The 12,635-nt window shown below is 38.5% G+C and overlaps 1 non-coding gene across 1 annotated transcript; it reads right to left on the reverse strand.

Moving 5' to 3' along the window:
• Positions 1-1,163: 1,163 nt before the first annotated feature.
• TRNAK-CUU (transfer RNA lysine (anticodon CUU)) lies at positions 1,164-1,237 on the reverse strand. The gene has a single exon. It is a non-coding gene; the product is annotated as a tRNA-Lys (tRNA).
• Positions 1,238-12,635: the final 11,398 nt, after the last annotated feature.

The raw sequence follows: 12,635 nt of genomic DNA on the forward strand, positions 1-12,635 counted from the left end.
CTGGGGTATCTGCCAGAGAAGAGAGGGATGAGTTACCTCTCTTGCCTACTGTGTCCTTCTCCTTTGCTCTTTTGTACTTACTCCCTGAACCCAAGGGCCGGGTGATAAACTAACCTCAGCCAGCCTAGATGCGTTTACCTCCTGTCAGGCGGGACCCGTCAGGCCCATAGACTACTGAGATGTGGGCTCCTCTGCCTGTACTGAAAAGTTGAAGAGGAGAAGGGGAATGGGTTGATTAAGGCCTTCAAAGATATTGTTCTCCTGGAAAGGGGTACCCTCTGCAAAAGGCCTGCTTTGGAGTTACTGTCCGTGGTGCTGACAATATCCCTATAGACTGAAGCAGGATTTCTTTTCCTATTCCGGGGTCATTAAAGAATCCTATACAAACCCTCCCTGGGAGTTCTGAACAGGAGAGAAAGGAGGCAACTGGGGGAAACAAGAGAGACCAAGAGAACAAGGGCCCTACTTACACAGGCAGAACGTTTGTGAGGTTTGATGGAAAAGGAAAAGGGACTGGTATATGATTTAGCATTGTTTATAAGTCATCAGGGACACTAAAAGATAACCATGCCCCCTTTGTGATGGAGGGGACATATGCACGTTGTCTATGTATTCTATTATTGTATGCATATATCCCCTGAGAACATACAGAAAAGTAAGATTATAGAAAGGACCATGGAAAGAGTTATCACGTAGAATTTCTTGAGTGGGCAATATTAGAAACAAGATGGATTGCCATCTGCCTGAGCTGATTTAACTGTAATCCTTCCAAAGACTGGGAATATTCTGGAAAACCACCTGAGACCCTCAAAATATTTGAAGTGGTGAGTTCAATGAAAACATTCATCCTACTCTTGCTCTTTATCTCTGTTTGAGCTTCAGGGAAGCCTGGATTTAAACTAAAGTAACATCACAGGCTATACTGATTATTTTTGTCTTATCTAAAGTCAGTTACCTTCAAGTGTTGTTTTAATACACGTGTGAAGTTACCGTATTTTGCTGCATATAATATGCACCCACATTTTTGGCCCAAACTTTCAGGGGAAAAAGTCTTTCGTTTTAATTTTTTTTTAAACTTTTTTTTTTAAGTGTGTTTTTCCAGGACCCATCAGCTCTAAATCAAGCAGTTGTTTCACTCTAGTTGTGGAGGGCGCAGCTCACAGTGGCCCATGCGGGGATCGAACCCACAACCTTGTTGTTAAGAGCACCGCACTCTAACCAACTGAGCTAACTAGCCACCCTTGTTTTAATTTTTTAATTCAAATGTTTATTTGTTTATATTTAGGTACTTGTTTTTTGTATTATAAAGGAATTTTAGCATTTATTTTTTAACATATTATGGTACAAGAAATTTTATGTAACAAATAATTACAAAACACAAGAACAGATAGAAGGTACGAGAAATTTTATGTACCAGTAACAAATTTACAACATTTATTATGCATCATGGAAGGCCAAGAACTCTTCGTTCCTGCAAGTTCGGCGTAAGTTCAACAAAACCGATGATCATATTCCAGGGTATTATTTTACATATGGATATCATTATTGATTTCTAGAGTTACACTTTTAACTCATAAGCATAAATAAAAGAATTAAAAACATTTATACAGGTATGGAATTATACCTACCCATGTATAATGAGCATCCTTATTTTCCCCTCACAAATTTGGGCAAAAAAGTGGGTATTATGCACTGCAAAATATGGGTAATAACTTTCCCAATCTGTCAGTTTTTTCCCTAGCAACATAAAAATATAATACAGAACATAAATTCAGTAAATTCTATTCATTCCTCAATGCTGCACTGGAATTGATCAATCTTCCATTCACATGATTAAGTCTGAAAAGTATTTATGTCTTGGTGGAAAATGAAAAAGAAACCCTTGGATTCACATAAAGTTTGAGTATAAAAGTATAGTTTTTAAAAAATTTCTCTACTTGGTTTTGTTTTTAATTTTTTAAATGCTGGATTTTCAAATTGAAGGGAATAAATTCATAATATTGGGGATTAAGCCAGAGAGCCCATAAATGCTAGAACATATTTTCCAATATTTTAATGACTTCACTGGCAATGCAGTTGGCTTTGTGTTCTTGGCTGTGATTATAATCATTGCTGCTACAGACACAGTTTTAGGCTCTTGGGGTTTGGGCAGCTCTTGACTAGGAGCAGTCAAAGCAACATCCAGCTGTCAGGTCACTAGACAGAGTCTCCAGAGGCTCGTACTAGTGCATCTGTCTTTACAAAGGGTGAGATTTCCCCACAGGCCCCTGGGAAAGTAACATATTCTCCCCAAGGGTTATCTGATTCTGCCTGTGGTCATTGACTCTTCTAAGCCATCTCAAATTCTAAGCTTAGAGAGCGTCTTCAAGTTCTACATCAAATTTCTCTATCCCAGGGCTATGATTCAGCTCCAATCTAAAGCCTATTTGAGAAAAGAAAATATTTAACAGAATGACTATCACTCTTTCGTCTAGATTGTTGATTCTCAACATTTTCTTTTCCTTACACACAGCTAACAAATGATCATCTCTCATCACACTGCCAAAGTGTTGGTGGGAAATGCAGAGCGGGGCACGTCTCTTTATGCTCCACCCAGAGAAACTTATCAAAATGGGGCCTGGGGTAGGTGGTGAACTTTATAAAGCTCCCCAAATTTCTATGTCTTCTTGGCTGGATAGCTTCCATGTGCAATTAAGCAAGCCCTATGAAACAACTAAAGGAATACGAACACATGATCTTGGTGGGAGAAGGGGATTCAATGACCAGACTAAATTAAGAAAAGTGGAAGATTATATTTTGGTAGTTACAAACTACAACAACTTAGAAAAACATTGAAACAAGAGTGCTCCATGAAAGCCTTCTTGTTATAACAGTATGAATTAAATATCATTTGATGATTGTTTTCCTTTTAACATTTTTTAAAAACTTATTAAAAATAAAGTTTAAAGATAGAAACAGTTTAAAGAATAATAAGATGAATACTCTTGTATCCACCTCGGAAGACTCCTCCTGCATGACTCTCTTCAATAGCTTGGCCTGCCCTCCAAGGGTTAACACAATCTGCATTTTGTAATAATAATTCTCCCACTGTTCTTAGTAGTTTAATTACATACTTAATCACATACTTACTCACATACCTGCTTATAAAGTTTGTCTGTGGCTTTTTATTTTTCACCTTACGCTAATGTTTGTGGGATTCCTCTCGAGTGTGGTGTGTAACCGTATTCCTGTGCAGTATGCCAATGTATGAATAAAACATACATTTGATTCTTTTTCTTCAGGTGTGTAGTGGCTATTTGGGGATACTGGTTATCCCACATCAAATTTAAAATTAGTTGTCAAGTCCTTTAAAAATAAAACCTATTGGGATTTTGTTTAGAATGGCATTGAATCTTGTATGAATTGACATCTTTACATTATTGAGCATTTTTATATGTGAACATAATATATCTCTCCCTTCATTTAGACCTTCTTTAATATTTTTCAGGAAAATTTTGTGATGTGGTACATAGAGACTTCAGTGATTGTATTTATTCCCTACCCTTTACTTATTATTGCTATGTTAAATGCCTTTTCATGCTGCATCTTCTGTTGCTGGCGATAATAATATCTGCAGTAATGATCAAGATGATGACCGTAACCAACACGTATTGCATGTTCGCTGCCCGCCAGACACAAGTCCACGTGCACTACCCTTACGCTATGTGCTCTATGAACCTGCGATGTGAAACAACATGCCCAACGGTAAGTGCACAGCTAGTGACTGATTAGTCAGGATTGAAGAAGGGAAGTCTGGCTCCACAGCACTTGCGCTTAACCACAAGCTCTGTTCTTCTGTGCATTCTTGTACTAGTTTCTTGAGCCTGCTATAACAAATCACCACATACTTTGTGGCTTTAACACAACATGAATTTATTCTCTCATAGCTTGGAAAGCTAGAAATACAAACTCCAGTGAGGCATGCTCTCTCCAAGGGCCCTAAGGAAGGATTTATCCTTGCCTCTTCCAGCTTCTAGTGGCTGCCCCAGCATTTCTGGGCATACGGCTGCATCACTCCAAACCTCTGCCTCCAAATTCACATCACTTTCTCCTCTGTGTGTCTAATCTCTCTCTGCCTCCCTCTTGTCACAGGATTTGGGGCCCACCTGGATAATCCATGGCAAGCTTCTTCTCTCAAAGTCTCTAACTTAATCGCATCTTTTACCATAAAAGATAATATTTAATGTTTAACTATATAAAGTAATATTTACAAGTTCTGGATATTAGGACACGGACATGTTTTTTAGGGACTACCATTCAGCTCACTTCACCTCTATGGAAAAATCAATAGCCTCTTATATATAAATCCAGCAATGTGGCTGTATTTTCTAATCAATTCCAATAAATATCTATCAACTCTTTGTAGACAATCACGTCATCTGTGAATTATCCAAATCTGCTATTTGTTTTTGGAGTTCCATATTGTGTAGTACATGCTACTCTGTTATGATTACCATCACAAACAACAAAAAAAATGTTTATTGAGTGTTTACTGGGTAAAAGACATGGTACTGTGTGATGTGTGGATCAAAAGGATGAATAAGACATAGCCATAGCCTTCTCAAAAGCATAATTGGGACATGGTTTGTCTAGGTGAAAAACAGAACCACTAAACAAAATAGAACAAGGTCACAATTACCTTTGCTGACTCAAACTTCATTCAAAAGAATTGCTTTTCTTCTGTCCCTAATACGTGGACATGCTGCATCACCCCAGATGGGCCATTTGGTCACGACTCCCACTCTCCTCTTTTTTTCCCTTGTTTTGGACTATTGTCCAATGCCCAGTCTCTGGTCTGAGTCATAAGCATAATGATATCAGAGGCAAATGGAAAAGAAAAAGCCAAGCAGGAGAAGCTTGCAACGGAACAGCAATCGCTCACTCTGCTGCTCTCTCCATCTGACAGGGCTTCCTGGCTCCTCCATAACAGAGATGACTGTGCCCACAAAAGCTCTGAAACCTTTCCTAGAAGCCGATTGTCAGACTGAGAACTCTGAAGGAACATAAGACAAACAAATAACACATTATTTTCTTCTCTAAGAAAAGAGCAAAAGGTTATGAAAATGAATAAAAGAAAATACAAACATGAAATTTGGATTAAGGAGACATTTTTGGCCTGACCTTTCAATTGTTTACAGACAATTGTTGAGTAGCTTAAATTTAGCTAATCCATAGCATGGATTATCATTAAACAATTTTAAGTGGTTTAAAAAATAGAATATATGACAAAATCTATTTTTGTAAGAAAGAAATACAGGTATATTTATGACTAGAAAAGATTCAACTGCGATTATCCCTACCTACTAGGATTTCAGTTCATTTTTATTTTCTTCATTTTGAGTAACTGCATTTTCTATAATAAATATATTACTTTTAGTGATAATTTTTAAAATATAATGTTCTGTCAACTTTAAAAATATATTAACATAGGACCATCCTGTCATGGCACTTTACAGAAACCATGTTACCAACTAATGCTAGTCACACTTGGATACAAGCAGGAGGAGGACCCAGAACTGAAGGGAATATCAGATAATGTCAATCTCTAAAATTAAAAATAGCAAAATTCTACATAGCAAAATAGCAAATTTTGCTACAAAATAGCAAAAAGAATGTCATCTACAGAAAGATCACTGGCCAGTCTATTGGTGGTCAGATTGGAGTGTCTTCCAAATTGTTTCTCAAATTATCAGAAATTATATCTCAGGAAGACATGAGCTGATAAAGCGCTCAGACAACGATAAGCACCCCCTTAGCCACTCTTGTGCTTTCATGAGCTTGCATCATCAGCTCTATCTTCAACCACAATTTCTTTGCAGGAATCTTCTTTATCCATTTAGCCATGAACCAGGTGGACATTTTAGCTAAACTAGAAAGCATAATCTAAAAATCCACGAAATTGTGCCCATGTAAACTGCCATAGGTCAAAGCGCACTGGAGGGCAACACTTTGACCTGGAGGATGCCACCACTGCCCACTTTCTGAGTTGGAGCCCTCCTGATACAGGTGCACTTTCCTGAGGAGACCTCATGACAAGGGGCACCATTGCACCAAACTCCACACAAGTGAGAGTGCCAGGAATCAAACTGTATGTTTAATATCAGCAAGGCATAATTCCTTTATATTTGTAGATAAAAATACATATAAACACATATTTTCTTGTCACCCACTAAAGTATTGTCTGTCCCCCTCCCCCAGTCCCCAGTCATCTGAATGGAGCTAAGGCCAAAGACACAAAATGGAAAAGTAAAATGTAGGGAAACTTGAGGAAAGGTGGAAGCTGAAGAGAGCCAGCAAATTTGACATGTAATACAGAAAGCCACCCACTGTTGCAGAAAATCCTTGGCTAAACCAAACTCAAAACAAATAGGTCACACATCAACACCCACATAATATAACCCCAATTGTATCAGCCACAAAAAAATATACAAACATTAATTTATTAAGGTTTCCTACACAGAATCACATCACCACTGTGAGTTTTTATTACATGCTGAAAAACAGAATATTCAGTAGTGAGAGATCACCAGTAGCAAAACAATTACACACAACAGCACTAAGTTAAACAAAATCCTACCAAATAATAACTGCATTTGAAACCCTGAACTATGTAGCAATCATTTTATGAACACATGCATTTGCTAATCGAGATTTTCACAAGAGTAGAAGAGGCTTTTTTAAAAAAATATTAAGCAGTGAAACCCATGGGCTTTCTGCTTCTCCGGTGACAGAATGCTGATCTGGAAGCCTATCCAGCTAGTCTGAGGGAGCCATACTACCCACTGCAGAAGGGTTCGTTTATTTTCCCAGGTCTCATAACCACATCCAAACAAAGATGCTGAACACACTGAGGGTTTTAGAAGACTTGGTGTTTGGCTTTAAATTGGGGGAGACTTCTCTCCAATGCATGACCCTGAAAGCACCCTTAAGGAGGTCTTGGTGGTCTGTCCTTGGGACATTAGGGAATGTTTTGAACTTTTGGAACTTACTTTTGTTTATTATAGTCAATTGGGACCAGAATGTGCACTGGGGATATCAGCCCTTTACCTGTTATGGTGCCTGAAATGCCACCATTTTAGGGTCTCCTTTTGGCTCTGTTGTCTTATTCTATATTGAAATATTGCATTTTAATCACATATTGTTTTAAAAACATATTGTTTTTCTTTTTCTTTTATTTGAACATTGTATTATTTTATTGCCATTCTGTATGTTACAAATGAAGCACATAAATGCTAGTCCAGTTTGAAAAATTCTGAGAAAGAGGTTCTGTGGAAAAACATTTTGGAATGTTTATCCCAAATAACTGCTCTGACTATTCTGATTAGATAAAGAAGGTATTTATTCTGCCATGGTGAGCATATTGTTTTTCATCTGAACTTGAAAAGGGCAAGATTTGGTGGAAAGAATTTCAAATTTCTGTGGAAATTTAACATAAGATAGACACCCAGGAATGGTAAAGAGTAGGGAAATTGAAGGATGAACCCTGAATGGGAAACTGGGAGGGTCTCATAGCAAACTCTCCTACACACAATTCTCTTTGGGACTAGATAGTGGCTCATTGGCTAATAGACTCTCCTATGGCTTATACCTAGTGCAAACTACCACTTCTTGGTAAACCAGATAGAATTCTTGATAAATGACTCAGATTGGGGAGGGGGATCTTGCAGCAGAGCTGAAATAATGTAGTCTCACCAAGCCAGAGGAGACCCCACAGAGAGACAACAACATTTTTACTACCGATTTTAGCTTGTGGCCTCCTCTTTAATGTGATTGATGGGTTAGTCTCTGGGTTCTTTCTCTTTTTTCACTCTCTTCCCTTTGCCCACCTTCTCCTCTCCACCCTAGATGTAACCTCAGAAGTGTCATCCTGGTTCTGAGCATCTGAGGAAGAAATAAGCGTGACTGGGAATTGATTGCTCTTATGTTAAGTCCTAAAGTCTCTAAGGCAGGGGTGTCCAAACTTTTTTCAACGTTTTTTACCTAGGGCCATATGCGGTAAAATTCACAAAGAGCCGGCCACTCACTCGAGGTGAAGTACGCATTGCCTCACCTGGTTTATTTAAGTAAACTAAATATATTTTTGGAATTTGCTGCGGACCAATTAACAATGGATTACGGACCGCAGTTGGCCCGCGGGCCGCAGTGTGGACACCACTGCTCTAAGGTATCTTCCAGAGACAGAATCTACCTCTAGCAGGTATAGCGTTGAAGTGGTTTGGTTTAACTTCCAGACATTTGGAGGAGACTGACTAAAACCAGGAAATCTGTGTCATTTATTAGACTGCTTAAAACACATCTATAACTTGTTGGACTTTGTTGAAAATTGTGTCAGTGCTGAAAGTTAATTGTGTTAGGATATTAAATCAGTGATGTGTAACAACACAAATACTTGGCTTCCCAAATATGTTTGATTTGTTGGGATACAAGCGCTGGTCTCTAAAGATCCTAGAGAACAAATTGAGGTACGTTATAAATTTAAATCAACACAGGAAGCAATAATAAATATTTTTAATGAATCTTACAGATTTCTCTTGATATCTAATTGACCAGGAAGCAGAGATCCTAGATTCCAGTTGTTACTTTTCAAAGACTTATTATGAACTCACAAAAGACCACTTGCTACCATGGAAAGGGCACTGACATGGTTTCAGATCAGGTATCAAATCCTGCTTTATGATATACTATCTGTGTGACTTTGGACAAGTTATTTAACTTCTCTGAACCTATTTCCTCATCTGTAGAATGGGTTGGTAAGAAGATTAAACAGATAATATAACTGAGATGCCTAATGACCGCCCCAATAAGTACTTGCTACAGTATGGACTGAATGTTTGTGACTCCCCAAATTCATATATTGAATCCCTAATCCCTGATGTGATGGTATTTGGAGATAAAGGCCTTTGGAAGGCAATTAGGTCATGAGATTGGAGCCCTCGTGAATGGGATTAGTGTCTTTTAGAGGAGGTAATCAAGAGGACATGACCATCGGTTGAAACTTGAGCTGGACCTAGGCAATCAGAGGTTCCTTACCCCCTCTCCGTCCTTGAAATGTTCGCTGTGCCTCCTGTTCGCACAGTGGGAGCTGCTCCAAGGATGCAGCCTTGAGAGAGTCAGGTGGTATTGACACCATCTGGCCAGTGTACATGACTGAATCTAGTTAAATCCTCCAAATAAACTTAAGATTTGATAGGCAGGTTCAGGACTCTACCCATCCTGGGGTCGCCCAAGACAAGCCTCATAAGTTCCTTTGCTTGTTAAAACTGCCACTACCAATCTGGAGTGGTCTGCCTCTGTGTTTGGTCTTTCCTTGCCCTCTGTGTATGGAGGCCAGTTTGCAAACCAACAGTTCCCTTATAGGAAAGATATGAGGTAGATAAGTGATCTCTCTCTCCACCAGGTGAGGATGCAGTGAGAAGGCAGCTGTCTGCCAACCAGGAAGAGGGCTCTAACCAAATTGGCCAGCACCTTCGTATTGGACTTTCCAGCCTCCAGAACTGTGAGAAATAAATTTCTGTGGTTCAAGCCACCAGTTTATAGTGGCTTATTATAGAAGCCCAAGTTGACTAAGATAATACTATATAATAATAGTACAGTAGAATAATATTTTTTGAAATCTTAACATCCTAACTATAAAAATTTTATGCAAATATCTTACGTAAAACTTTACCAAGTAGAATCCAGCATTAGATTAACAGAATAGTATACCAGACCAAGTAGAGTTCATCTTAAAAATGTAAAGACGGTTCAAAATTTTTAAAGGTGAAAATCACATAATCTCAAGAGATTCCAAAAAGGCATTTTTTAAAAATTCACAGCAATTGCCAATTTAAATCCAACATTTATGAAATAGTGATACAAGAATGCTCTAAATACGACAAATTATATATTTATAAGAGTGTGACATTTAATAATAAAATATAAGAACCATTTTCATAAATATAATGAACAAAGCAAGGTAGTCTCTTATTTAATCTTGTAGAAGTGCTATCCAAGACAATTATAAAAGGGAAAAAAGAGGTATAAAATATTGGAAACAAACAGACAAAATTATTTCCAGAAGCTGTCACTGTATACCTGAAAAATATGGCAGGCTAAAATGCAAAGGTTTTAGAATCATTAAAGAGTTCTATTAGGTGATCAGATTAACATAAAAACACAAAGCTTTCTCAATTATACCTCAATAAAGCTGAATTTTTTAAAAAACATAAAACATTCTTATATGTTGAAAATAATCAGGTAAATAAACATGTAACAAAAAATGATACTATTCACAATAGAAACAAAATGCATAAAACACTTAGAAATAATCTAAATAAGTAATGTGCAAATTAAATAAGAAAACTATAAAACACCAAGTTATACTGAAGAAAACATAAGGAAAGGAAGAGAAATACCTCACCCACACGTGTGCTGCACATTTAATTTTGTTATCCTCGTCGGTGTTGTTGCTGTCTTTGCCCTCCCAATATCCAAGCCTGTTTCTGGAACTACTACTGATTTCCTTTCTCTGGGTTCCCTGCCCCACTGTGTGAGGGTTGTTGGGACTGTCACCCAAAGTGTCCTGCTGTCATGCAGGGACTCAGCTCCCGCTCCCCGCACAAGAACACAGGATTGGTGAGGCCAAAAAGGAACAACAACAGAGCCATAGATAGGGGAGTCATATCACTATAGTCTCGCTGGCGGCTGGATTGGAGACACAGGAAGCAAACATCCACCGGTACCCCAACGAGGGGTCTTCCTGCACCCCAGTCTCGCTGGCAGCTGGGCAATCTATTGTGTAGACTTCCAATCTACACAGGAAGTCGGATCCACTTGATCCACAATCCACCACCCACGCTTGCTAACCCCACTTGCTAGCCTCAATCCATTTTCTGCTTCTCTGCCAACAAACCAACCCCACTTGCTAGCATAGCCACAGCAGTTATATTAGTAGCTAATGGCTAACTGATTACAGCTGATGGCCAACTAGTCACAGCTGATGACCATCTACTACCCAAGCCAGCACCTTTCCACTTGAGGTCAAAAGCCTGGAAACTGCTCTCTGGGACTCTGTCCTGATACCTGCCCTCCTCCAGCCAAGGGATAGACAAGCTGCCCAAGCAAGGATCATTAAATTCTCTTTCAGAATCTGAAACCTGAGCAAAACACCTTAAAGATGGAAAACTAGTGGAGCTGACAAATGTGAATGGAACTGCATTTGGCTGGTTCCAGATCCTGTAGCTGCTCTGGTTCTTTTCACCCCCAAATCTAGTCATTTAGCTTCCCTTCATATCTGTGAGCCATCCCAAATCCTTTCAGAAATTCCTTTATCTTATTCTTTAAGTCAGACAAATTCTGTTTCTCATTTTTTTCAAAGAATTGTAACTAGCTGATTGGATAAAGAAGATGTGGTACATATACACAATGGAATACTATTTATTCTGCCATAAGAAAAAAATGAAATAGTGCAATTTGCGACAACATGGATGGACTTGAGATTATTATGCTAAGCAAAATAAGTCAGCCAGAAAAAGTCGAGAACCATATGATTTCACTGATATATCGGATATAAAACTGAAAACAACAAGGAACAAGACAAACAAATAAAGAAACAAAAACTTGGGGTGGCCAGATGGCTCAGTTGGTTAGAGCGCGAGCTCTCAACAAGTTTGCTGGTTCGAGTCCCACATGGGATGATGGGCTGCGCCCCCTGCAACTAAAGATTGATAATGGCGACTGGACTTGGAGCTGAGCTGCGCCCTCCGCTTCTGGAGGACAATGACTTGGAGCTGATGGGCCCTGGAGAGACACACTGTTCCCAAATATTCCCCAATAAAATTAAAAAACAGACATAGACACAGACAATAGTTCAGTGGTTACTAGAGGGTAAGGGGGTCGGGGGGTGGTAGATGAAGGTAAATAGGATCAAATATATGGTGATGGAATAGAACTGACTGAACACACAATGTGATACATAGATGATGTAATACAGAATGGTACACCTGAAACTTATGTAACTTTACTAACCATTGGCACCCCAATAAACTTTAATTAAAAAAAAAGACTTGTAACTGAATGGATCAAATAGAAAAACATAGTATTATAAAGATTTCAATTACCTCTAAATTAATCTATAATTCAATACACTGCAACTCAAAACCATAGCAGAAATGGAACAAAATAGTTTTAAAGTTCACCTTGTAAAGTTGTATCAATTTTGGCTGCACATTAGAATCATCTGGGGAGGTTTTAAGACTCTCTCTTCCCAGGCTGCACCCCACAGCAATTAAACCAGGACCTTTAGGAGTAGGACAAGGTTATCATTGTTTACCTAGCTCCTTGAGTGATTACGATGTGCTGCCAAGGTTGGGAAGTGCTTCTCTAGAAAAATAAACATGTAAGACCAGCAAGACATTCCTCAATAAAAAAAGAAAAATGAGCAGGCTTGTCCCATTAGCAATTGAAATATATTGTAAAGCTATAGTAATTAAAACACTGTAGTGCTAGCAAAAGAACTGACAGATAAATCAATGGAACAAAATACATACTCCAAAAAAGAATAAAGTATGTACAATTTAAATTATACTAAAGGTGGCACTTAAAATCAGTGGGGGAAA

Source organism: Rhinolophus ferrumequinum, chromosome 3, assembly GCF_004115265.2.
Source record: "Rhinolophus ferrumequinum isolate MPI-CBG mRhiFer1 chromosome 3, mRhiFer1_v1.p, whole genome shotgun sequence".
Taxonomy (NCBI): Eukaryota; Metazoa; Chordata; class Mammalia; order Chiroptera; family Rhinolophidae; genus Rhinolophus; species Rhinolophus ferrumequinum.